A 27523-nucleotide genomic window follows, 5' to 3' on the forward strand; every position below is an offset into this window, starting at 1 on the left:
ATTGACCCTAACACTGCAAACCCAGCAATTATTAACACTGTTCCTTATCTCACTTTTCAAACTAATCATGAATAAAACATCTCTCCTTCCCAATCAATAATATGAAAATACAAAGCTTCTTTTATTTCCCTAGCTCTCCTCGGCCTGATCCCTTTTTCAAGATAATTGGTAAGTTACCACTAGAGCAGCAAAATCAACAATCCACTCCTGCCCAAAGTACTCCCTCTTTCTCTCACATACATTGTGCAGTACATTGCATGCCTCAGGAACATGAACTGAATTATACACATTGTACTCCAGTTTGGAGGGAGCACCATCTTGCATTCAGTCTATCAAAGGCACATTCCACCACCACCCTACCTTGACTCAGTGTCACTTTCTTCTACTTGATTCTTGCAGATCAAAGCAGAAGATAAGCTGGCTTTGCCAGAACAATGAAGAAGACAGAATGCATATTGACATTTCCATTACTGGGTAGGCGAGTATGCCAGATCTGTAGAATAACCTATTATGGTGCACTCTGCCGGTAACTGTACCCACGAGCCAACCTCTGTGATTCAACAAGGCCTGCATAACAAGTAAATTCCTTTCCTCACTATATACTCATGAGCATATCTATGCCATTGATGGTGCCAGCAGAATTCAGGAAGCTGAGAGTGCACTGCCAACATTTACCACCAGTAGACGAAACAAAGTAATTTTTGTCTGGCAAACAAACTGAACATCCGATCCGATGCCTAACATGCTGATGCCAAATTGATTAGCCATAGGTCTATAGCATAGTACAGCATAGTAGCATCCTTCAGTCTACATAGACTATGGATCGCGCCCTTCGTAGTTCCATGTGGGATCATCCTTTGCACCACTGACTGACTGTGACTGTGAAGGCCCACACAAGAGTGACAGTCCTTGCTGCATAACTGGTATCTGTTACCATCCAGTGATGCTAGAGTACCTCTCCAGGCGCGAGCCTGGTCAATTTTTTGGGACTCTGGGCTGCCCAGATGCCAGTGTTCCCCTCTCGGCTTTACTGATATAGTCCAAAGAAGACGATAACCTCTATGTCTGGTACCAGCTCAGCTGCAGGAGTTGCCGGGTCAATGCCAGAAGTTGGCACAGAACCGCCTTAGGACTCCCCTCTGGATTTTCTGTCAGGGTTTACTCCCTTAGCCTTGCTCCTTCCCAGGATAACCCACAAGGCAGTGGGACATAGTTCTATAACAATCCATGCTAATCCAGTTGCAGGCTGCAATAACTATCCACTTCTGGGTAATTATGGACCTTCTCGTTGTGTGTCCTTGCACTGAAGGGATGTAGTGAGCACCAGCAATACGGTCCTTCTTATAAAAAAGTTCTGGGCCCTTTATCAGTCATTTTTACATAATATAGTCCAGTAGTGTTCAACAAGAATTCAAAGATTGCCACACTTGTGGTTGTTGTCTTTGCAAATTTGCCACATTATATTATACAAAACTTTATAGGGCCAGGCCCTCCCAGCCCCCCTTTAAATAACTGCCTTCCCCCTTCCCCAGCCCCAGCTCCCGCAAGATCTCCCCTTATAATTTAATGCCATCCCCAGAGCCACACACCTTCCCCAGCCCCCACATTCTAATTCAATGCCCACTACTCACCAGAGCCATTGGAGCAAACATACTGGACACCCCGATATAGTTCAACCACTCAGTGATTGTAGGCTTGGTCTACAACCACAAGTGAGACTGGGGAACTCAGACATTAAAAATTGCATGAATACTACTCACTCCCCCTATTCTATATGCAGCTTACTCAATACCATAAGAAAACATTGGTGAAGTGTCCTGGATTTTTTTCCTATTCTTGCCAAAATTAATGTTCAGCTAATGTTTACATTTAACACACCCGCGGTGTCCAATACACTTCCCTTCCACCACATGTGGCAAACAGGAAATTGTGGTGTGCGAAATGGAGCACCTTCCACTGGCTAAGCGCACACACCACACCACTTGCTGAAACAAGCCAGTAGTGGCAGCAGTAGAGGTGGCCCCTCCTACAGCTCAGAGCCACGGGCTCCTGTGGCCCCAGTGGCTGTGTTGTGCATGCAAAGTGGCTCTAACCACAGCTCACTCACACGTGCACCAGAAGCTCTACTTAGTAATCTTGTAGGGGTGTTACCTAGTTCTGGGGGAGGGTTTTGTGGTGATTTTGAAATTTCTTTTGGATACCACTGCAATACATCATTCCTGGTAGGATCCTTGGCTTGTGCCTGCTTTGAAAGAAGGCCATGGACAGAAATCTGGAGTAGTACAAGCTGAAACTAATTTATTTAATGAGTGGCCAAGTTCATACCTTTGCAGGCAGGCTCCCTCGAGGGAACAGGCAAGTTTTTTCCGCAATACACTTCAAAGACATCCATAAAGAAGCACAGATAACTAAGATGTGCCCCAAGAAGCCCTAGTAATACACAAATGAATAAAGCTCCTGTATAGACGCATAGCAGTGGGGGAAAAAAAAAGCAACAACTTGCTAAATCTAGCTTATTACACCATTGCAATTACTCAAATGTACATCATTTAAGTTAATTTTGCAGTGTGAATATGTAACTGACAACAGGGCACCTTGATCCTGGAATTTCTAAAGTTAAGGGCATGAGCAAGGTGGGGTTTTTTTTTTTGTTTTGTTTTTTCAGTGCTATGCATCCAACAGGAGCTTTATTCATTTAACTTTTGCAGATTAAGCCCTGCATAATTCATTTCATACCAAGTATTACTGTAAAGACTGTTACAGGAACCACTTATTTCACTAATGAAATGTAGCTATCTCTGAAGATTAACTATTCAAAAGTATAAAGTAATACTAAACAGCAACAGGAATTTGGCCAAAACACTGGGGCTAACATATAAATGCCTGAAAAATGTGCCAATACAAGATCCTTCATGCTCCTTTGTATTGGGGATTTGGTTTAATCTCAAACATGGTATATTGAACAGCACACTGTGCCATGTTAGTGGCCTAATAATGGCATAAAAGAAGAAAGAATGCTATCTATTGAATCTCAAACCTAACTTCTTATATCCTATAGTGTTCCACAGCAATTTCCTACCTAGCTAAGTACTCTGACTTTGTACACCAGTATAAGCTACTTAACTTCTTTTAGGACTGTTCTCTAGCCAAAACACTTTTTTTTCCACTTCTGAGCTCATGTCTTTGTAAAGGCCTGCAATATTTTTCCTCCTGTGCAAATCAGGTTGCAAGCTTTAAAATATTTCTTCTTTAAGCCAGTACATTTCAATTAAAGACAAAATGTGAAATACCAGCTTTCCAGACTTAATTAATCATAATACACAACTCCAGATCAGAAGCTATAATTAAGTCTCAATATCTTCTATTGCTAATAATCACCCAGTTGACAACTGAAACCAGCGAATTCCCCCCAGAGGCATCACAGACCTCATATTTAATTGGAAATTAAACATTTTTCCTAAATGTAAACTGGCCACACTTCTATTCTAATTTAAAATTGAGATTTAAAGAAACTTCTAATGTCAGAGAAACATTAATCATAGGGGAAAAAGATTTTGCTTAAAATGCATAAAACTAATGTGTTAGTACCCATTTAGGGAAACCTGTTCATCTTAAATAGATGTTTATCCCATCTGAACTTTGGTTTTCTGACATAAATAATTCATAATTGTTTACTTTTCTTGAAATAGGATGACAAATTCATTAAGGTTCTCTGGGATGAAGGAAAGGAGATTAAGATTTTTACAGAATTAAGACAATATGAAATGAGGACTTTCAGTAGACAGATACTCAAATCACAAAACCCACCAAAATAGCTGGTACTACTTGATCTTGTTGTCATTCTTACCCAGTGATGGATTAGTGATGGATGGACTATAAATACCACACTACTCTCTGGAAGAAAACTAACGGGCAAGTGTAATGTGTTACTCTTTAGGGACATGCCTTGTAACGCCCATATCCCTCATGTATATATAATTACGATATTGCATATAAAGCATGCCTTGTAAGTCATCAGAAAAAGGTTATGATCTGGTGAAAGCAATTTTTCTATCTGAATATGTATATCATTAATGTATATGAAGTTATGAGATTGCATTTTTATGGATATAAGCCATAGCCTTGCCTTAAGTCTGGAAATCAACCAGATATTAGCTCCCCAGAGCCAACAGCAAGGAAAGCAATCAATGTTTGGATTAGGTGTCAAACAACCATTAACAGCCATCGTCCAGCAAGGGAACAACAATTCAATGACTCCCCAACGAAGGCCACATCAGAGAAATTGCTCAGCCTCGCTTGAAAACTCAACAATGCCCACAAGAAATGCCTAGACTTTTGTTCTCCAAGCACATGGAACTGAGGATAGAAAACAGAACATGCTTCACCTTTCTGCTTCAACAGAGTAGACTGGCCCACGTTTAAGGAATAAACCTGTATATTAAATATTACACTCTCCAGTAAGGTTTGAAAAACTGCTTTATCCTGTTGTTGCCAAGTATAATAGCACTGAGAGTTTAAACTGTATGCTTATACTTTATTTGCTTTGGTAACTATTCATTTTCCCTATCACTTATAATCACTTAACACCTAGGTTTTGTGGTCAAGTAATTAGTTTAACTGTTTACCAGTGAGTTTGCTTGAAGGGCCTAGTAACCTGCTCAGGTTTGCAAAGGCTGGCATATGTCCAGTTCCATTCATGAAGTGGTGAACCAATTATAAATTTGTACTGCTTATCTTTAGCAGTGCAAGTCATATTCCTGGAAAAGCGGGGGCAGAGGGAAGAGAATTTGACTAGTTCTTTTCTGTGGGTCATTCATTAGAGCTTCCCAGAGCAATCTACTTGGGTGTTGGGTTGTTGCGCTGAGTAATCACAGCCACTGGAGGGGTTTGCTGTGTGTCACTAGCAGGATACAGTGAGAAACAGCCCAGGCTGGAGAGTTAAAGGGACAACTTGGTCCTATAGTCCCAGGCTATACCTCAGAGATCCCATCACAATGGTGAAATGCAGAAAAGATTTCCCTGCTGCTGTCATTGTTTCAACTGCTCTGTAAATAAATTAGAGGAACATCAATCCAACTTTTATCAACATCATATACACTTACAAAGAAGAAAGTACATTTACCACTGGATTTAACATCTCTTTTGATGAATGCTAATTGAAACAACACTTAGGGACATTCTTTAATATTCATTAAAATAAAAAATAAAAAATGAAGATGCACATCTCACAGAACTGGAAAGGGACTTTGGGAAGTTATTGAGTCCAGTCTGCTGCCCTCTTGGCAGGACCAAGCACCAACCCATTTTTTGGTTTTTTTTTTAAATCTATTTGCTCCAGATCCCTAAATGGGCCCATCAACGATTGAACTCAGAACCCTGTGTTTAACAGGCCAATGCTCAAACTACTGAGCTCCCCTTCCCCCACCCTTGGCTGGTTATGCAGTCAGTTTTACAACACACATTTTCAAATTAATAAACCCGATATGCAGATGAATTTCTCCATCCAGACTGACAAAGGGCAACACTACCTCTGGAATCATATAACTATGAAAGATAACTATATCATGTTTCCATCTGGGAGACCCAGGTTAAGAAGCAATCTTAACATGCCCTCTGACCTAGGTAATGGAAAATAAATGCACTGAAACAGTAGTAAGGGTGTGTCTACACTAGGAACTAACTTCAAAGTTAGGCGCTACTTCGAAGTAGTCAGCAGAGAGTTCACACATTTTCCCTTACTTTGAAGCCCTTAATCCATTCCTGGAAATAGAGTAGTGCCCTACTTCGAAGTTTAAGTTTGAAGCAGGGTGTGTGTAGACACTCAACTTCGAAGTTGTATTTCGAAGTAAGCAACTTTGAAGTTATTTCTGTTGTGTAGACACAGCCTTAGTGTGCTTCATCTTGCAGTGGAGTGAAGCCAGAGTCCCTGTTCTATAATGCAATTAGCCAGCTGTTCTGTGAAGCAGTACAGAGCGCACCCTGGTGATAAGTACCAGACTCTGGTCTCTCAGGAGCAAATTCTGGATCATGATGTCATTAATCCTGAAGCTACAGAGGAAAGATCGACCACATATGGACCAAAATAATGATCCCAGCCCCTACTTATGTCATACATATTTCCCCTTCTGATTTCTGTAAGACAAAAAGAGAAAGTGACAATTGCTCATATTGCTTACTTACAAGTTCCATTTTCCTTATTTTCTTAAGCTTACACAAACAACACTGATCACTGCAAGCAGTGGCAGACATTGGTAACCAATTCTGTTTCAATTACCTTAATAATTGGCATTCCAAAATATTGACAATACTACTAACAAACTAAAGACTTTTCTTGGATCTCTGGGCAAGAAGTGAACAACTGGGTGAAGGAAGCATAGCGTTGGGAAGGGCATACAATGTTAACCAAATACTGATCTGTTTTAAGTCAATATATGTGCCTGTTGATCTGCATGGGGGGAAGATTTTCATATCTATGCTTTTGCCTCATACAGTTCATCTTACATCTCCACCCTTTTCTGTACCTCAATACTGTTGTTTCTAGCCTATCCATCATGTGCATTGTTCCACTTGTTCAGAATAACAACAGAGTAAATTTACATTAAGAACTATACAGTGTTCTACTGGAGGAACACAGTCAACAACATGTCATATAGGATAACACACCACACACCCTACGCCCAAAGTGGTGACATGTGAAGAGCTAAAGTTTGAAAATAAAGTTTGCATAGTATAGAATGTGTGTATCCAGCATTCTATTATCCGGAACTCTCAAACAACAGCATTTTAACCATAAGTAAATTTGTGTTACATTTTCCATAAGTATAGTACAGTGAAAATAAATACAAATAAATACAGCAAATATAGTATAAGTTTACAGCGTACACTGATCCCTCGCAATACGAGCACAACTGGTTCCCAAATTTCTGCTCATAGGAGAAAACTCATAAGAACGACACTAAATTCCCATTAAAATACATGTAAAAGTCTCTGATTTGTTCCAAGTTCTTGTAACTTGACATAAACCAGTTGAGTTTAGGTACTTTTCTGATGGATTTGAATAGTTTGGCACCAGAAATAGGATGTAGTGTATGTATGTAGGGCAGGGATTCCCAATCTATGGGTCGGGACCCAAACATGCGTCCCATTAGATTTGTTAAAGGTCGCCAGATGGGCAGTTCCCAGCTGTGCATGTGGCTGTTAAAGAAGCTATTTGCAGCTTCTTAACACTGCTGCCTCAGGCAGAAATCTATCAATAGAGATAGCTTCTGGAGATGGCAGCTCCCTCTATCAGTAGGGATAGCAATTACGTTATGCCTAGGTGCTGAAACCTTAACACTTGAGTTAATTGCTGGGAGCAGGAGGGCTGGAGGAGCCACCCAGGCTAGCAGCCCTGGTGAAGAGGCAGCAGGAGGAGGAGGAATGTCTAAGGCTGGGGCTCTTGAGGGATGCAAGGGGGGTTTAAGACTTGGGGCAGTTTGGGGTTGCTGGGGGGGTGTAAGCCTGGGGGTAGTTTGGGGCTGCTGGGGGGAGGTTAAAACCTGACCAAGGGTGAGGTCAACAGGTCAGGGGGGTCTAATACAGTAAACACTCAAGTTACCCAGGGGTTGTTCCTGTAACCCCTGAATAACTCAAATATTCCTGCAAGGGGCAAGGAACCAAGAACCACCAGGGCTGGTCAGTTTCCTGCCTCCCAGAGTGACAGAAGCTGGGAACCAGTGGCAGGCTGGTTCCAGTCTCCCCATGGCTTGCGGGGCCAGGAAAATGATCAGCTCATCGCTAGTCAGTTTCATGTTCCTGCCTTGCAGGGGAGGAAACCAGACTAAGGGCCTCCTCCCTCTCCTCCCCCAGCCTAAGGGCTGTCAGACAGCTGCATGTCTGAGGGAAGGGAGGGAGAAGGTTCCAGCCACAGGGCTGTGGGTATCCCCGCCTGGGACCCCACAGCTGAAGAGGAGCCAGCCGCAGAGCTGCAGGTCTCCCAGACTCCTGGCCAGGGACCCTGCTCATATAAGGGGGGGAATTTCATTCATATAGTGAATAAAGGTAGGTATTTTTGTTCCTCGTTTGAGTGAGTACTCATTAGTAAAGTACTTGTTAAACAAGGGATGAGTGTACAATACTACTGTTGTTGGCAAATAAAGTAATCTGCATACATTTTTGTTTTCTCAGTATTTAATGTTGTTTTCTTTATTGTTATGCATCACTATGTGTACCTCTCTGTTATCCAGCATATTTGAATATCTGGCAAACTCCTGGTCCTGAGACTGCTGTATATGAAAGTTTACTCGGGGTGTGTGTGTGTGTGTGTGTGTGTGTGTGTGTGTGTGTGTGTGTGTGTGTGTGTGTGTGTGTGTGTGTGTGTGTGTGTGTGTACCCTGTACATTGTATATATTGTACATACACACACACTGCATACACACACTGCATACACACACACACACACACACACACACTCAGTATGGGCATTTCCTATTTATATGTGCACATGTGCATACACAATACTTGTCCCCTTATCTTACCTTTTGGTGTTACAGTCACAAATTAGACTCCATTCAGCAACATTACATTTTGCTTCCGAAACCTTTTGCTGTTAGTTATATCAGTCTGAGATTTGTTGACATCTCTTGATAAAGTAAAAGTCTTGTCATCAGCTGTGACACATCACCTAGGCTACTGCTTGTCTGACTAAGAAAATGGAGTGTGACAGTTTTTCACTACACTGTGAGGCCAGCTACATGTCAAAACAAGCTGGAGTCACTTCTCTTTCTTCTGTTCTGTTTGCTCCCACATTTGGTCTGAAACAGCTGAAAATGTAAAATATTTATAATTTGTATTGAATTACATGAGTAAAAATGTTGTCTATAGTTCATGAATCACTAATTACACATACACAAATGATGTTTTGGAACCCAGTGGTTTCCTAGTACAACTGTATTTTGTCACCCAGAAACTGAATTTTGAACATGACAACACCACAAACTTCAGGTAGGCCTTCAAATGCGTAGATAAAATAAACATATACCTGTATTTACAGGTTATAATTGAGCCTTTAGAATTACAAGTATTGAGGACTGGTAGAAGTTTCACATAACAGATTATGTATTAGTTCAAGCCTAGCAGTTTCGTATGTTTCAAGCTCTTTTGCATCCCCATTCCCCTCTCTCTTCCCCCATGCTTGAGTAAATGTAATATAATATGCAGTGATCACATATAAGTAAACTGCAAAAACAAGTAAAATTAAAATAAACTACTGTTTGACATCAGGAGCATTTATTGTACAATCCATTTCCAACATAAATCACCATAGATTCACGAGACGTTCTCACCAGAATCATTGGCAGACATTCCAAAATACGTAATTACTAACGTTTAATGAGCAATGCCTACATGACTGAATAAGGTTGATTACTGAACTGTGAACTTCCATTGAAGAGACAGTTACATTGCATTCACCAAGCGCACCACTGATTATATAGCATATAAAGCCTCTAAACCTGATTACATAAACAATCAATGGTTTTGGAAAGAGTGAGGAAAATATTAACACAGATTTCTGTAACAAAGAAAAAAATCCAATTTACATTTAGTCTTTTCCCTTTCTAGTTGATAAATGAATGATGAACTAATTGATCTGTCTTTTAAGCCCCTAGAAAGGCTTCTGATTTTTTTTAAAAATAGTTGCATCCTCAACTATTTCTGAGTTACCATTGGATAGATTAGACTGTGAGCATGTGCTCAGTAACCCTCAACAATAAATATGCCCTATATGAAGATGTATACCTGCTTGCAAAGCCACAAACTTCAGAAAACTCACACTATTTCATATTTAATACACTGCTTTGCTATCAGCTGTAGGGTGAAGATAATTTCCTTGATATTAGGAGTATTTTGAACCTTGTGTAGCAGTTGAGAACCAGTTTACAGACATGAACAAATACTTTAATGGCTCAGCTAAGTGGAGATAAATATTTTTGCAAAACATTGAAGTCATCAGTGTAAGACACAAACACCAATCTAGTACACTTAAGAACAATCAGTACTATGAAGCATTTTAGTATTACACTATGTCACAAATAAACAGTGTAAATGTACAGAAAGTGCATATATATTCTTTAGACTGTAAGAATAAATTCTTGGTGAAGATCTTTCCTTCATAATACCTACACAAGCTGCTCAGTGGTAAAATTTTAGGCTCCTCAGGCAACTTGAACTACTATTTGCCAAAACTAATTTTAAAGGGAAGAATAGATAATCTGTCCACTTTTATGTAACCTTTTTAACACGTGCTCAACAAGGGGATCTAAAATGAATGCACTCATGACTGCGCCTGTCTTATATAACCTAGGAGACATGGTTTATGGCGCTCGTCAGGGTCAGAATGTCAGGCCGAATATTAAGTGGTAAGAACTAAATAACTATATTTTGATGCAAACATACTATGCCAGGATTGCGTAAAATTATTTAGTCACATTCTGTGGCATATTTTATTAGCACTGAAGGCCTGCATGTTTCTCAGTGGCTGCCAGGAAAAAGCAATAAAAAAGGTTTTGAAACCTATATTAAAAAAATCACAATTCAGAACTTAGAACTACATCATAAAAACATCCAAAATCATATTTCACCATTTTATCATGTTTCTGCTTAATATGTACATTTTATTTTCAATTTTAAGCACGCACTGTGAAGAAATATTGCCCCAATTTGTAAAATCTATCTTTAGCAGTGAAGGCTTATTAGATTCCATATCATGTGTATTATGTGTGGTAGGTAGTTGTTTACAACAGCTATTGGAGTAACTCTTCCAGTGACTAGAGTAATCACCCAAGCCTATTTTAACTATAATGGAAATTAATGCTTGATTCATTTCAGAATTTTAATGCTTATGCAATGAAAAAAAAATGGAGCATTCAAAATCAGTTTGGCCCAAGAGATCATCATCAGGCATAAGGGACAACATCTATTCAAATTCTCATCTATTTTTATTCTGGTTCCAACCAGTGTTCCCTCTATTTTTTCCATTCATGGGTGGGAAAAAATGTTATGTGCACGTGTGGATGTGCAGCCACCAATAGAAATGCATGCTTCCAGCTGTGGGTGGCTCTGGACGTTCTGCTAATCAGCCAATGGCACCTGAATCTCTCCTGGGCAATTGCCTAGCTGCTCAGATTACAGGAAGCATCGGTTACAACCACTGTCCTACAACATAACTGAAGATAAATTTTTAGATATTTCTGCTTTATAAACCAAAGCTGCTGGATTAGGGGATTGTAGATCTGGATTCTGTTCACAGCTAGGAAATAGTTGCATAGTGAAGCAGCTTAGCTAGAAGTCCATCCTTCAACTGTTGTACTCAGTGTACTTTAAAATTTCAAAATACATCTTTGTTTCAGATTGAGGGTATAAAGAAAAGGAATTGCATTATATTGGTGAAATAGTTATTTAGAGAACAACAGTAGGAAAAGATTAAGTAGAAAATACGGTCTTTGCACTAGTCAGACTTCTTCTGTTACTTGATCTTGCAGCCTTGAAATATACCTGATTCTAGAGGTTAAAGTTCAGAACTATCATGTGAGATAGAATTTTAGTGATAAATAGACATAAAGAAGCTTAATTTCAACAGACCAGCCCAACAGTTTCTATCTATATGGATGCAATTTAAAGGGTAAAGCTGCTAATCCTAGCTAGGTGACGCACCTGGCTGCTGGAGTTTTTACAAGCCTGGTGGTGAATGCAGATCATGATAGGTCACGACACACCTCGAGAAATATCTAAGGCATGACCACCAACTTTTTTGTCAAATGAAACATTCAGCTTTACCTTTGGGCTGATTGAATCTCAAATGATGAAGGAATCACTTTTCAACCACTTCATCTTCTTGATGCATCTTAGCTTCACGTTCTCTTTACACCCAATGTGTCCTATGCTATTTTACGCTTTTTTTTTACTTGTATCCTCATTCCAGTTTGTGCACTGAATGTGTCCAATAAATCATTTTGATGATACGCTCTTCATAACAATTTCATTTTTAGCAGAATGAAATGGATATTTTTCACTATCGCAGTTTTTCAGGTACCATTAAGAGTATACTATTAGTCTTGCAATTAGTCTTCACTTAGCATATGCTCATTTAGCATAGTCACATTTATTATTGTTACTGCATAATGCTATAGATAAGAACTCTGTAAACCCACAACGGTGCCTAAACTTTTCAGCATATTCCAAGAGATAAGATAACAGCACCGCTGTGCAACAGCTGTGAGATGGAAAAGCAACCTGGGTATTAGCATGCAAATGAGCTTGTCAAGCAACCCACATGGCTTCTAGAATGTCTCCCCCCCCACGCACACACATCCAATACTCAACAAACAAGTAGCAATTTCAACTGCAGGGCTTATTCTAAACCCATTAAGCAACTGTGTTTACAGAGAGCACAGATAGACACCTACAATTAAAGTTGTCCGACAAGCTACATTATAGTACCTGGTTAACATTGCTCATCTTAAATTTTTCACGTGCTAGGTGTCTAGCATCTACTGTATTATTTTGCAAAATTTCAGCAAACACAGTTCAGCCATTTTTCACAAAAAGAATAAGGAATACTATGTTTTGTCCTTACTAAAACAACTCTTACAAGAAGCTCCAGTTCCCCCATGCTTTGAAGCAAGGACTTTAAATTTGGCACCAGGGTGCCTTTTTCCATCAGGGATGTGCCTCTTTCTATCACTGTAAAATGTTACCAGTACACTTATTCTTAATACAGACCCATTAAGAGTTTGGAAGTGGAATTTCCTCAGTATTTTGTTACATCACAACTCTGACATGCTGACCAGACCATGCATGTGTCACCTGAACAGAGCAATGGAATGTGCTCCATCCTGGACCCGAAGAGGCTGCCAATGTGGCCCTGGATCTCAGAACTGAAAGTACAGAAAAACATCTCCTGTGTTTGCCCTGGCAGAGTGGAAGAGAAAGAGCAAGCTCCACCACTTGAATACCGAGGGACGAGTAATGAGGAACAGGAGCCAAGATGGGCAGAACGTGGCAGAGAGAGAAGATGATAGTGGAGAGAATATGAACAAAGTGGAGAGGGAACTGTGGATAGGGCAAGTGGGTCGAGCATAGGAAACAGGCAGAAGAGAAAGTAATATGGGCTGATATAGTGATGACAAGTATCAGAGGGGTAGCCAAGTTAGCTTGTATCTTTAAAACCTAGGAATCCTGTGGCACCTTATAGATTAATACATTTTGGAGCATAAGCTTTCGTGGGCAAAGACCTGCTTTATCAAATGCATGAGTGGTAGAGTTCCAGAGGGGGGTTTAAAGGAGGAGTCTCAGTCAAGGGGTGGGCCAGAGTTGACAAGGAGTCACAGAAGATGTGGCCCATTATCAGCAGATAAGGTGGAGTTGTGAACATCAAGAGAGGAGAAATCAAGTCAGTTCAGGTGGGGGGATGTGGCTCATTATCAGTAGCTAATGTGGAGGTATGAACGTCAAGAGCAGAGAAACTGCTTTTGTAGTTGGCCAACCACTCCCAGTCTCTGTTCAGTTCTTGGTTGATGGTGTCAAATTTGCAAATGAATTGCAGCTCTGTAGTTTCTCTTTGGGGTTTATTTTTGAAGGTAATTTTTTTGTAGGACTGATATTTTTAAATCAGTGAGTGTTCAGGGAAATTGAAATGTTCTCCTACAGGTTTTTTGTATGTTACTCTTCCTGATGTCTGATTTATGTCCATTTATTCTTTTACTTAGAGACTGTCCAGTTTGGCCAACGTAAATTGCAGTGGGGCACTGCTGGCACATGATGGCATATATTATACTAGTAGATTTGCAAGTGAAAGAGCCCCTGATGGTGTGGTCGATGTGCTTTGGTCCTGTGATGATATCACTAGTGTAGATATGTGAGCAGAGTTGGCACCGAGGTTTGTTGCAGGGATTGGTTCCAGGTTTAGAGTTACTGTGGTATGGTCTATAGTTGCTGGTGAGAACTTGTTTACGGTTGGCAGGCTGTTTATAGGCGAGGACAGGCCTGCCTCCCAAGGTCTGTGAGAGTGAAGGATCATTGTCCAGGACTGATTATAGATCACTGATGATGCGCTGGAGATGCTTTAGTTGGGTGCTGTATGTCATGGCCAGTGGTGTTCTCATGTTTTCCTTGTTGGGCCTGTCTTCTAGCAGGTGGCTTCTGGGTACACGTCTGGCTCTGTCAATCTGTTTCTTTACTTCCTTAGGTGGGTATTGTAGTTTCAGACAAGCTTAGTAAAGGTCGTGTAGATGTTTGTCTCTGTCTGAGGAATTTGAGCAAATGCAGTTGTATCTTAGTGCCTGGTTGCACACAATGGATTAAGTAGTGTGCCCTGGATGGAAGCTGGAGGCAGCAGTCCGTGAATTTCTGATGGAGAGTGGTATTTATGTGACCATCACTTACTTGCACAGTAGTGTCCAGGAAGTGGATCTCTTGTGTGGACCAGTCTAGGCTGAGGTTGATGGTGGGGTGGAAACTGTTAAAATCACAGTGGAACTCTTCAAGAGCCTCTCTCCCGTGGGTCCAGATGATGAAGATGTCATCCATGTAGCACAAGTAGGGGAGGGGCTCTAGGGGACAAGAGCTGAGGAAACACTGTTCCAGATCAGCCATTAAAATATTGGCTTACTGTAGGGCCATGTGGGTGCCCATAGCAATGCCACTGATTTGAAGGTATAAATTGTCCTCAAATCTGAAATAGTTGTGGGTGAGGACAAAGTCACAAAGCTCCGCCACCATTTGTGCCTCGATCTCATCAGGGATAATGCTCCTAACAGCTTGAAGTCCAGCTTCATGTGAGATATTGGTGTAAAGGGTCTCTACATCCATAGTGGCCAGGACGGTGTTTTCAGGGAGGTCACCAATGGATTGTAGTTTCCTAAGGAAGTAGGTGGCATCTCGAAAAAAGCTGGTAGTGCTGGTAGCATAGGGTCTGAGTAGAGAGCCCACATATCCAGACAATCCTGTAGTGAGAGTGCAAATGCCCAAGATGATGATGGGATCCCCAGGTTTATGGATCTTGGGTAGTAGATAGAATAAACCTGTTGAAGTTCTAGGGGCGTGTCTGTGTAGATTTATTCCTGTGTTTTTATAGGGAGGGTCTTGAGCAGATGCTGTAGTTTCTTCGTGTACTCCTCAGTGGGAATCTGGGACAGTGGCTTGTAGAATGCGGTATTGGAGAGTTACCTGGCAGCCTTCTTTTGGTAGTCTGTCCTATTCATGATGACAACACAGCACCTTCTTTGTCAGCCTTTTGGATGACAATGTCAAAGTTGTTTCTGAGGTTGTTGATGGCGTTGCATTCTACATGGCTGAGGTTATGGAGAAAGTGATGCCACTTTTCCACAATTTCTGCCTGTGCACATCAGTGGAGGCATTCTAAGTATAGGTCCAGTCTGTCATTTTGACCATCAGGGCAGTCCATGAAGAATTTTTTTTCCTGTAACTGTATGTGGGAGGGGACCTGTGGGTCAGTGGGTTGTTCAGTGTCATGCTGAAAGTATTCCTTGAGTTGAAGATGGCAAATGTAGGCTTCAGATCCCCACAGAATGCTATCAAGTTTATGGCAGGGGGAGAGCAAAAATGGAGTCCTCTAGAAAGGCAGACTCTTCTGCAAGGCTGAGTGTGTAGTTGGATAGATTGACAATATCGCTGGGTGAGTTAAGGCTATCACTATTGTGGCCCCATGTGGAAAGCAGGACTTCAGATAGTTTACAGTCCTTTTTCTTCTGTAGAGAAGAGAAATGTGCATTGTAACTCTCCTCTCTTGTTTTAGTAAAGTCCAGCCATGTGGAGATTTGTATGGAAGGTTGTTTTTTTTATGAGAGTCTCCAGATCTCAGAGCTTTTTTGATGTTTTCCTGTTTGCTGTACAGGATGATGATCAAGTGGTTCCTCAGTTTCTCAGAGAGTGTGTGGCAGAATCTCACCATAATCTGTGCAGTATGTTGATTTCAGTGGGTTTTTCAGTGGGTTTAGTGAAGAGAGGTGCAGAAGTTGGCATGGAGAAGCTGACGAAGGACAAGACAACTGTAACGTAACCATTGTGACCTCTTGGTGCAAGGAGGGATAGAATTTTTAAGAGATTTTTAAGAAGAACAGAATTTAAGAAGTTATGTATCTAAACCAGAAATTCTATTCTTATAGCCTTGAACTTAGGGCAGGTTACCAAGAGATGACAGGTCAAACAAGCTCCTTTTTTAAAAAAGGAAGATAATGTTTCTCTATTTCTTTTGTTCTTACAGTGCAAATAGCTGTAGTAAAAATATAAAGTGAGCACTATATCCTTTGAATTCTGTGTTGTAATTGACATATATTTGAAAATGTAGAAAGCATCCAGAAGTATTTCAATAAATGGTGTTCTGTTGTATAACGGTGTGATGAATCTCAATTTGTAATCACTTGATAGCCCTGATTACAAGCTAAAACAACTAGCTACTGCAAATGTAATGACTGAACCATAAATTCTATTGTTACAAAGACAGCAAATCACTATTTCAAGTGACGAGCACGTAAAATTATTTGAACTATTCTAAACATTGTTGAAACTCAAACGTGATCGTAATATCTAGGGATATTTTCTCCTCTGTCTCAGGACTTGCTGATGATAGCAGCAGTTATTTGTGGAAATGATACCAAAAAACACCAGAGCCAGAGTAAACAGAAAGTGGATAATGTTATATTTTTTTGTTTTTAGAAAGTAACTCCTCTTTTTAAAAAAGCAAGAGAAAAAGCAATAAACAAGTTTAATATTGAAAGTTTTGGCTTCCCAGCCATGTTCAACAGAATGTATTGTCTGGAATCAATACATTAAAAAGACAGGGACTTTTTTTAGGCTTCTTGTTTGTTGATACTGACTGAGTGGTTATGAAATTGCTATTGCTTTGAATTGAACTAGCACACATATCTCATGTGGATCATTCAGTACAAAAATAAAAGAAAAACCTGCCAGGGGAATTAAATATCTTCTCACATTTATTTCCTAGCCTATAAGGTTACTGGATCAATACAGTTGAATGTGTGAGGTCAAATGAGGCAACTATTCCATTTTAAAAAAATCTTTTTTTAAAAGCAATTATTTGCTTTGACCATCTTAATTTTAACCAGGTTTTTAAACTCATGAGAGGGAACCATCAGCATGGAAAACACTGTGCTTTTTATGCTGTTCAAAAAAATTATAGATATGTATACATTTTCATACACACATACATACCCACCTCAACCAAAATACGCTGTTTAGGACATAGCATCTATATCTGCTAGCCTCGTGTCCAGGAGGCCAGACCAAAAAGGGCAAGTTCCAAGACACACAGTACACAGTAAAAATCAAGAATCTGACCCTGCAAAATCATATTCCCACAACTCTCGAGGAAGGTCACTGAGAATCTCTTCACTGATATCAGTAATCTAGATTGCAGTCCCTTTATTCATATTGTACAATATTCTGAGCCCAGAATGGTCGCTGATTTTAATGGAGCTCATCTGTAGCAAAGCAATACTCAATGTAAGTAAAAGTATCAGAAACTGAACCTATTACACTAAGATCAGTTCTTTCCCAAGCAGACTTGAATAATACTGTTGAACTTAGTGGGGCTTCTCCTGGAAATAAGAGGCTACAGGATCAAGGTCTGAATTATTTCCCAAACAAAACAAGCACAATACATCATTTAGACTCAACAGCTGTTTGTTTCATACAAGAATTAACAGTAGTTTTGATCTGGCCCACCCTAAATGCAGCTAATGAAAATCAGTTTTTACACTGATTTACACTCGCTGATGGTAGAATTCAGTAAAACTACTTGCATCAGAAAGGGAGCCTTATCTGGCCACAGAATGCATACTTTAAAAAGATACATTGTCATGACAGATAATTAATAAACCATCTTTTAAAAGCTCACAAGAAGTACTGGAGCCATTCATGGTCTCAATTCTCAAGCCTCTTCTTCACACAGGGTCCTGAAAAATTTAGAAGAACTATTTATGTGTCAGTAAAGGCTGCAGACTGAGACCGCATGGTATAATTTAGAGCTGGATATAAAAATATTTCCCCAGACTTCCAACTTCTTTCCTTGTCAGATGATCTGTTCTATTACATCTTGTTACTTTATGGACAAGAAAAAATTAACTTAAATTACTTTATTAATGCTCTAAAACCAATGCAAGGTCAGCAGTCAATGCTACAATAGTTCAGAAACTTTATACAGTCTGTTTGTATAAATGTCTTCCTTCAGACCACATGAATCTCACTAGACACAACTTCAAAAAAAAACCAAAACCCAACATTCCCTACTGAGAAAGGAAAAGAATAAAATAATGAACTGGAGGAAGTCTTATCTCTGACTTGTAATAAAACCACCAGGCTGAGCTGATGTGTAATCACAAACCTAAAAATACAGAACTTTCTATATTACTGCATTTGAAAAATAAGATTAGAGAGTGTGGTAAAAAATGTGCAGTTTTAATGTGCACATTATTAGTCCATCCCAAATCTACAAAAGCACGGCAATCAGGAGCTTCAGAGAAAGCCCTATACATTCTTTTCCATTTTCACATTGCCTACACTGCTGTCAATAATATAATCCAATATGCCATTATAGGCTTTCAATTCCATCTCCAATGGATACCCAAAAGCCATCCACGTCCCAGCAATACCATATGCTTTTATAGCAATTATATCAACACACCACTACATTTGCCTGTCAGACTATCCAGGCATTTGGGATGTCAGTCTGCCTTTATGCTTCCAGGGTCAGTGTGAAAGGTACACACAGAAAAGAGAGACAGTCCAGTGGGGAAAAATTGTCAATATGGCTGATTTTAACACACTTTTTATTTTTTCCTGTATCAATTCATTTTTTCATTGTATTGCCATGAAAAATTCAAATTATGTTCAAAGTTCAGATTCTGCATTTTTGCTCTTGCCATTTCCCATAAGGTTTTACAAAATAAAGCACTTCATGAAAGAGCAGGGCTTTCTTACTGCTCTTTCGCTTCCTACCTGCCTATTGAGGATTTGCTCACCTCATAGCCTGACATTCTTTCTCGTGGTTGCTGAGTCCATCTTCTTCCCCACTAACCCACTGCACAGTCTCTCTCTCCTGCTCCCAGCTTTTCCCCTTCATGGTTCAGCCCTCCGGCTAAATCACTTTGTTTTCCCCCTTCCTAGTCTAACTGTCCCCAGCAGTTTGCAAAGAAGCTGTTCCTGCAGCTCTTGTAGGGAAACCTAGGCCAGTCTTCCCAACCAGGTTCCAGTCCAAGGACTCCCCTCAGTCGTACAGGTCTTCATTCTCCCAGCCCTCACTGCTCCTTCCTTAGACTGCTTCCTATACTGCCTACTAGATGTACCTACTCAACCCATTATATCAGGGAGTACAACTGTGCTGTTCTGTTGCAAGCCCCCTGGTTTTATAGAAACCCGATCTGTTTCTGACCAGTTAAGCTTCATTCCCTATTAAGCCTCACTGTACCCTAGCTCACTGTGCCTCTGTCTGCCTGTTCCCCCAATGGCATCCCTGACCTCCCCCACACAGCTCCTGCACTCATAGCCCAGAGAACAACCCTGCTCCATGGAACGTCCTCCCAAACCCCACAGGCACTGGAGGGTGCAGATGCTTGGCTGTGCAGGGCACCAAAAATCCTAAGGACAGCCCTGAGCCTATGGCTAATTGCTCTCTCTTTCCTACTTAAGCACTTCAGGGCTAATGTAAGGAGAACGTCCCATCATATCCATGCTAAAAGTGATCTCTCTGACACTATGGCAACTAAAGTGCAGACTACTCTTGGCATGGTGCTGTAGCCCATCCCAGTAGAGAGAAGGTTACAAGCAGGCCAAAGGAAGCCTGTGCAAATCTGGCCAATCAGGATGAGGCACAGCCAGCCAGGCTGGTTCCTATAAAAGGCTAAACCAGGGGCGCCCAACCTTTTTTCCATTGGGGGCCACATGGCAATATTTTATGTGCTCTGGGGGCAGGGGACAAACACAAAACAGCCCCAAACCACCAGCCCCAGGCTTAAAGCCCCTCACAGCAACTAATCACCCTCTGCCCCCAGCCTTAATCCCTCCACAGCCCCAAACTGTCCCCAGTCTAAGACCCCCGCAGCCCCAAACTGCCCCTCAGTGCCCTCCCTTAAACCCCCTGCAGTCCCAAACTGTCCCCTGCCCGCCCCCTGGCTTAACCCCCCTTGTAGCCCCAAACCGCTCTACTGCCAGCCCCATGCCCCAGCATCTTGGTGCTCCAGCTGCAGGGGCTCTGCTACTGGCCCTGCACCCCAACTGGGGCTCTGCCCCCAGGGGCCAGTGGTGGCTTGGTGCTCCAGATGCAGGGGGTCTGATGCTGGCCCCATGACTCAGCCAGGGCTTTGCCCCTGGAGTTGGCAACAGCTCCGTGCCCCAGCCACCAGGGCTCTGCAGCATTCGGCCTCATGGCAACCAGTGCTGGTGCAGTAGCTGGCCCCACATGCCGGATAAAAAGGCTCCATGGGCTGGATTCTGGCCCATGGGCTGCCTGTCAGACACCCCTCTGCTAAACCCATCAAAGAAGAAGGAGCTAGGTCCCGGTACAGGAGAGAACAGCAGCACCTTGGACAGCGCAGTCCTGGGCAGACTCAGGGGGAGCCAGAGAGAAGCTCCAGCCTGATACCTGTCAGGTTGTGTATCTTGATATAAGGAACAAGAAGGTGCAAGGGTCAGAAGGAAATAGTCCAGGGAACAGGAGCAGTCAAGGAGAGAGAAAGAGGAGGAAAGAGCAGAAGATGGCTGCTGACAGAGAATCCTTTGGTCAGAAATCAGAGTAGTGGGTCCCTCCTTGCACTGCACCTGGCCACACTGGAGCATGGCCTATACAGACAGCAGCTTGTCCCTGAGGCAAGGGGCCTGACTTGGGGGCTGCAATTGCCCATGGTGACAGCTGTGAGACTGAGGACAGCTGATACCACTGGATGGAGGAGACAACAGAGTGGAGGGCACAGCCAGAGGGCAGCATCCTGAAAAGGACACTGTGGGCCAGGAAGTGATGTGGGTTCAGATAGCAGAGAACAGACAATGAGTAAGAGGTGACCAAAAGACACACTCGAGACAAACTGAGCTGTTTCTTACTGTTACCAATAGAAGTTGCTACAGCTGTGAGATGACCCCATTACAACCCTATTTACAGATGGGCAAACTGTGGTATAAAGAGATTTAATTATACTTACCAAAGATCAGAAAGTAACCTATTGGCAGTGGCAGAAATAAAACCAGGAGATCTATTCTTCTTTCACTGACACCAGCAAAACCCAGGAGTAAGCAAAATTAAATCACTAGAATTACAACAGTGTAAAATAGATGTGAGAAATAAATCTAAATAAGGGAGTCTTGATGGCTCATCCCCTGCTGAAACCTGTGGAAACACTACCTGTTTCATATCCTCTCGTGGTTTATTATAGCCTTTTGGTAACACTTTCTCTGCTACTTTTTACTGTTCTGCAGTTAATCCATTATTTAACCAACGAATGAGCTATGCATCAACTAATAATTATTATCTTATTGGCCTAGTGAAGCAGGTCCCTACACTCAAGTTGATGGCATTTCTCCATCTAATCAGGAAATGGGTTGTGACATATATGAGCTCATGTTCCCTCTTTTCCATTCAATATTTGCCTCTCCTTTCACTTAGGTTCCCTTCACCCAATCGCTTCCATCTGCATATTCTCTATGTTCATTTTACTTTCTCTCTACTCTGCTTCACTATCATTTCCCAAAAGTATGTCATTTTTCCCTTATTCTAAATGTTATCAGTTCACACATTCAAGTTGAACCTCTTTTAGGTGCCATTTCTGTCAGCTCATGAATTGCTTTTCAATATTATTAAACATAGCCATTTTTGAAATTATACCAAGGAGGGTATAATTATGGAAAGTACTGTACTTACTATTTGAATAAACAAGTTGTCCATCCACTTACCTAAAATGTTATTTAGACAATGTGAAAAAATTGCTTTATGGATTTAAGCTAGAAAAAGTAATTTTCAAGCCACTATCACTACCATGTAGACTGCCAGTAGCCACCTTAAAAGGATTAAAATTATAATCTCCACATGCCTATTCTTCTTACCTTGTAAATACTTTTCCATAGCTCTGTAGAAATTTAAATGAGACAGCAATGAACTGGAATTACAACTTTCAGCCACACTACAGTGTTCCCTCTAATCTTCCCCGCTCCTTAGCAGAATGAATTTTGTTATGTGCACCAAAACGGTGGCAGTGTGGGACACATCGCCTTCATATTGATGTGCCTAACAAAATTAATGTGGCGGGATAAGGGATTGGAGTGAAAGTGGGTAAGGGCTCCAGAGGGGGTTTAGGCTATGGTGGCAAGGAGGAAAAGCAGCACATCTCCCCAGTGTGTCAGCTCTGATGCCAGACCACCCCCAGATTGGGATGGGTGTGGAAGGGCCACCCTGGCTCCAGCAGGAATGGCACATATCCCACTTAATTTACTTCCTCCACTGGTCCTATTAAATGACATGCGACTCCCTCATTTTTTCTCCTTCTTCCTTCTCATCCCCTCACCCCGCATATAAAGCCTGGATTCTTATTATTTGCTCAAATCTGAAGTGGGTCTTATCCACAAAAGCTCATTATCTAATAAATACCTTGGTTAGTCTTTAAGACAACACAGGAGTGCTTGGCTTTGGTTTTTTTAGCCCTCTCCCCGCCCAGCCCTTTTTTTTTTTTTTTTTTTTTTGAGGAACTATGATCTAGGAGAGACCAGGATGCTACATCAGGGTCTTACCTAATGAAACAAGAAAAATACAAACCAGGTGATTTCAACTCATCTAATCTCAACTCAAGCAAGCACTCAATACTGGCCTTTTTCTCAAAAAAAAAAGTCTGCAAACCCCTTTAATACTGACATACACAAAATCCTGTTTATTAGGCAGTCAATATTAAATGTCATCCATTTGGTTTAGAATGAAAATCTGCCCATCTTGCTATTATTCTAGTCCCTCTCTTTGACCTTAGTCTATGACCTCCTGTTACTTTCTCAATTTTTGACTGTATGATTCTATTGGGATTTTTGACTACTGTGAATGTTCTCTATGCTCTTGTCTTTTTCCAAGCTAAACATAGGAAGCTTATAAAAGGCTATTTTCTTTACAAAGTTTTATATTCCTGAGCTGTGTAGTTATTCTCTACTGCAATGCTCTTTCTATAGAATGACATATGGGTCTACACATTGTGCCTCTAACATAAGGCAGTTACAAACCTTTAGAGAGCCAGAATTTAGGTCAGAAGTAGAAAATTAAGTTGCTTGTACTTCATGTTTTCTTCTCATGTGCCATAACCCAGAAATGACCACTTGCCACAATTATAAAAATGTAATCAAAACTCCTTCCAGCAATGCCACTCTCTGGCCCTGATTTTTCAAATTTCTTGTCCAACCAAAGTCACCGGGAGGGATGAAAAGTGAACTCAGCGCATCTTTTCTAACTCAGCAATGTGAACACTTGTGCTGAAATGACATCAGGGAGAAAAGTCATAGAAAAACATTTTATCTTGTTGGTTTTACCTGAAGGCCTTGAAAAGAATTTGCACAGGCATACCAGAAGAGCACACATCTGAAAAGAAGCTCCAACAGTCCTGTAGTGGAGCAGCATGCACCTTCCTTCATAATTTGGCACTCTGGACTCTGCTGCATCTAATGCTACAGTCAGTAATACACATACTCAGAGTTTGTGCAAGATTTAAGACTGTGGTGTTACTCCTATCATTTTAAACAATAGCCAGAAAAGGCTTCTTACATTGTCTCCATCCCTTACACACGCCAATATTAACAGAGGTAGCTTCATTAGTCTATATTCTAACAAAACAAACCAGCAGTCATGTAGCACTTTAAAGACTAACAGAATAATGCATTAGGTCATGAGCTTTCATGGGAGAAGACCTACTTCTTCAGATCTCTATGTTTGTAACCCTCAAAATACATTAGCATGCCTATGCTTTGATAGTCTCCAGGTGATATTTTCTCCAAAAATCTAACCTTAAATAATTTTTGAACTTGCTGGCTCTATTCCTGTCTACTACTGAAATGATGGCCTGCCACAAGGTCACTTAAACTGAAGAACTGAAACATCTGTAGTTAGATGTTTTCAAGTCACCAGGGCATTTGAGAGGAGCAGAGGAGGTTGCCAGGCTGCTCCTGCTGCTGCAGTGGATGTGGGACAGAAGAAATTGTTCTGCTCTATTCCAAAACCGATTAGGCCTTAACTGGCATATTGTATCTCTAACTGGGTGCCCATTTCAGGAAAGAGGTGAACAACTTGGAGAATGTCCTGAGAAGAGGAACAAAAATGTCCAACCTTACAGTCAGAAGCTCTGTCTCTGGAGTGTTTTAAGAGCAGGCTAGACAAACATGTCAGGGATGGTCTAGATAAGATGTAGCTCTGACAGGAGTGCTGCAGACTAAACTAAAAGATATCTCAAGGTCCCTTCCAGTCCTGTAGCTCTATGATTCTCCATTCTCTATCCTCAATTTCCCCATTTTCTTGAGACTCTCTATTGCTAACCCGTTTTACTTTTTATTCTTTGACAATTAATTTGCTTTGTCCTAAGTCCTTTCTTGAAATCTAGCTGACATGCTCTACAGCATGGTTTCATCCTTCTCCTACTAATTCCATGATATATTCAAGTAGTTCAGGCAAACTTCAGTGGAATGAGTTTCCTTTATATACTTCTGCTAGTTTCTATGTTCTGGACTGCGGTATATGTAATATTTTACATTCTTGTTGCTTAATCAATCTTGCCAACATTTTCTCTGTAGCCAAAAGCAACTTTATAGGTATATAGTTTCCAGAATCTATCTATATTATATTAGCCACATTCCAGTTCTCTGTCTTTTAGTGCTACAATATTTTTGCCACAGGCTTTCCCATATTCATTGCTGCTGCCTGAAAAGTCCCAGGATGTAATTTATCTGACTTCACTTGGTATTTTGTCAAGTTTATTATTTGCTGTGACACCATATCACACTGTCTTGCCATCCACTTCATCTCTCCCCACCCCAACAAGATGTTCATCTTCCCAATGTTACAGTCCTCTTCTACATTGAGACCAAGAATTTGTTTATGCCTATAGCAAATAAAGCCCTCATTTGTCTCTACTATTCCACACTTGCCCAGAAGTGACCTTGCTGTCTCTTTGCCTCAGTGTTTGCTTTTCACATATTTCTAAATGTTTACTCTTGTTCTCCTTAAGGTCTCTAGCTATTTTTTAAAATAAACATGCATTTTGCTTTGGTCTATAGCAAACCCCCAAGAAGCACGGATTTCGATTTGCGCTTAGCTCACATTGAAATGAGTTAAATGCAAATTGAAACTGCCCCCTCCTCCAGCCCCCAGCTGGGAGTCCTGCAGGCACACAGCTGCTTGTGCCGCAGTGTCTCCCAGCTGCGATAACTCAGACAGAGGAGCAAGCAGCTATGTGTCTCCCAGCTGGGAGAAGCTGGGGCTGTATGGCTTCCCCCTCCACACTTCCCCCCCACTGCCCGCTCCCCCAGCCAGGGGAATTTCAGGGATCTCCCCAACTCCCTACCCCCAATTTACACAAAATTCAATTTATGTGGCGGTTGCCCAGGACACAAACTTTGTGTAAATCGAGGGATTACTGTATTTCCTTTTACACCATTCTTCTTACTGATAATTTCCATGCCCACTTTTAAAGCGCCTTGTCCTTCTTCAGTTATACTCTGGAATTCTCTAGCCCACTATATTTATGATGAAACAGACACAATCCTTTGTGCATTAAATTAATTTTCCAACTGGCAGCCTGTTACTGTATGCTTTTTATTACTGATTTAACATTATTATTCATAAATCGAGAGATTGTTGATTCGGCTTCCCAGATTCTCTTTACTTTACCTGACCCACACCCAGACTCACCCTCTCTTTAGTTCAGGTGTCCAAGACAAATTCTTATGAGGCTACTTTCATTGTGTCTACTGAAAGCTCTCGACGTTTCAATAGAATGAAACTACTCTTGCTATCCTAAAATATATTTTAAAAAAAATTCTACATTTTTATAGAACCTTCCAAGGACAGCTGAGTTTGTTGATTAAGCCTCACCACATGGTTATCATCAGCCACAATTTACCAAGAGAGACAATAAGCTAGAGTATAGCTGTATTGGCAACATGAGAAGTATATGGTAGAACCTGGAACAGACACTATGTACTCTCCTTCAGCTACAAAATTATCCTTCCCCTATTGGTGTATGGTGGTGGTGTGTGACTATAAGCTGCCTTGGTTCACAATCAGTGGTAGTGGAAGTGATTGCTGTGAATAAACACCATTTGTAAAAGTGTATAAAACACTTCTAAAACCTTTCAAGTAAAACATGACCTGGGCCAGATCCTCAGCTGGTTTCATCCTCCGCATTGCTCCTTTGACTTGACTGATATTACACAATTTGCTATTAAGCAATCTGGCCCATTATTTTACAGCCTTTGTGTTTAGTGATTACCATGTCTCTTACCATTTCAGTATTACCTAAAATCCCACAGCTTCTCCCACTGAGAAGCGCTCTCTCATCCAGAATATTAGAGAATGTAACTTTTTCAGACTCCAAAAAATTTCAGTATGGGTTCTGTCGATAAACTTCTCAGTTGGGGTGTAAACAACCATAAAATTCCACTTGCTTCAGTTCTGTTTTTTTGCATTTCCACAATATCCACTTTTTGAAAGGCAATTATGGCTTTATTCAGTTGTGTAATTCTAGGCATTTCAACAACAAAACTGGGAGAAATATTTTGAAATTAAATTAAAATTCTCTTGCTTTGGTATTTCAATTCAAGCTTTAACTTCAGCACAAGTTCATTAAAATTTCCAACTGGCATTAATTTTCCAACCAGCAGCCTGTTACCATGTGCTTTTATTAATGATTTAAAATTTTATTCATAAATCATAACAGATTTGTTGATTTCCCCTTCCAGGTTCTCTCTAATTTCTTCTTTAAAAAAGAACACTGAATATTTTTTCTATTGATCTTCCAGGTAAACTCACAGGTGCTAGATGAGTTTTTGCATCAAGTTTTTCAGCCCTTTCAACCTGAACCTCAAAGTAAAATTCTGGGTATGTAAACACAGCAAAGTAAAACAACAACAACAACAACAAATTTACTGTTTGAGCCATTGCACAAAGCAGAGTCACTAATTTGTCCCACACCCTGTAGTCTCTGGGAGGAAATGCCACTGTCAGACTTACAAAGGAGTGTATTCATTCACCCCAGTCAAAATTTTATTTGGAAGTACTGGAACTTTCAATCATTGCAAGCAAAATTTAGGAAAAAAGAGTAGGCAAAACTGATTCCAAAATTTGTCTTCTTTAGCATAAACGTGGACTATTGTCTTCACTGCATTCTCATTTTTGAAGCCTGTGCCATTTTCACTTAGAAACCATTTTATGTACTCTAAATATCTTGACATGGTTGTGCACACCAGAGAGTTAGTTCTATGGAGAGATACTCACATGACA

At 40.8% G+C, this 27523-nt stretch overlaps 1 protein-coding gene across 2 annotated transcripts in view; it reads right to left on the minus strand.

Moving 5' to 3' along the window:
• Positions 1-27523, minus strand: part of NELL1 (neural EGFL like 1) — a 465040-nt gene that overhangs the window by 160767 nt on the left and 276750 nt on the right. The gene's annotated exons all lie outside the window — the stretch shown is intronic.

Source organism: Carettochelys insculpta, chromosome 6 (genome assembly GCF_033958435.1).
Source record: "Carettochelys insculpta isolate YL-2023 chromosome 6, ASM3395843v1, whole genome shotgun sequence".
Taxonomy (NCBI): domain Eukaryota; kingdom Metazoa; phylum Chordata; order Testudines; family Carettochelyidae; genus Carettochelys; species Carettochelys insculpta.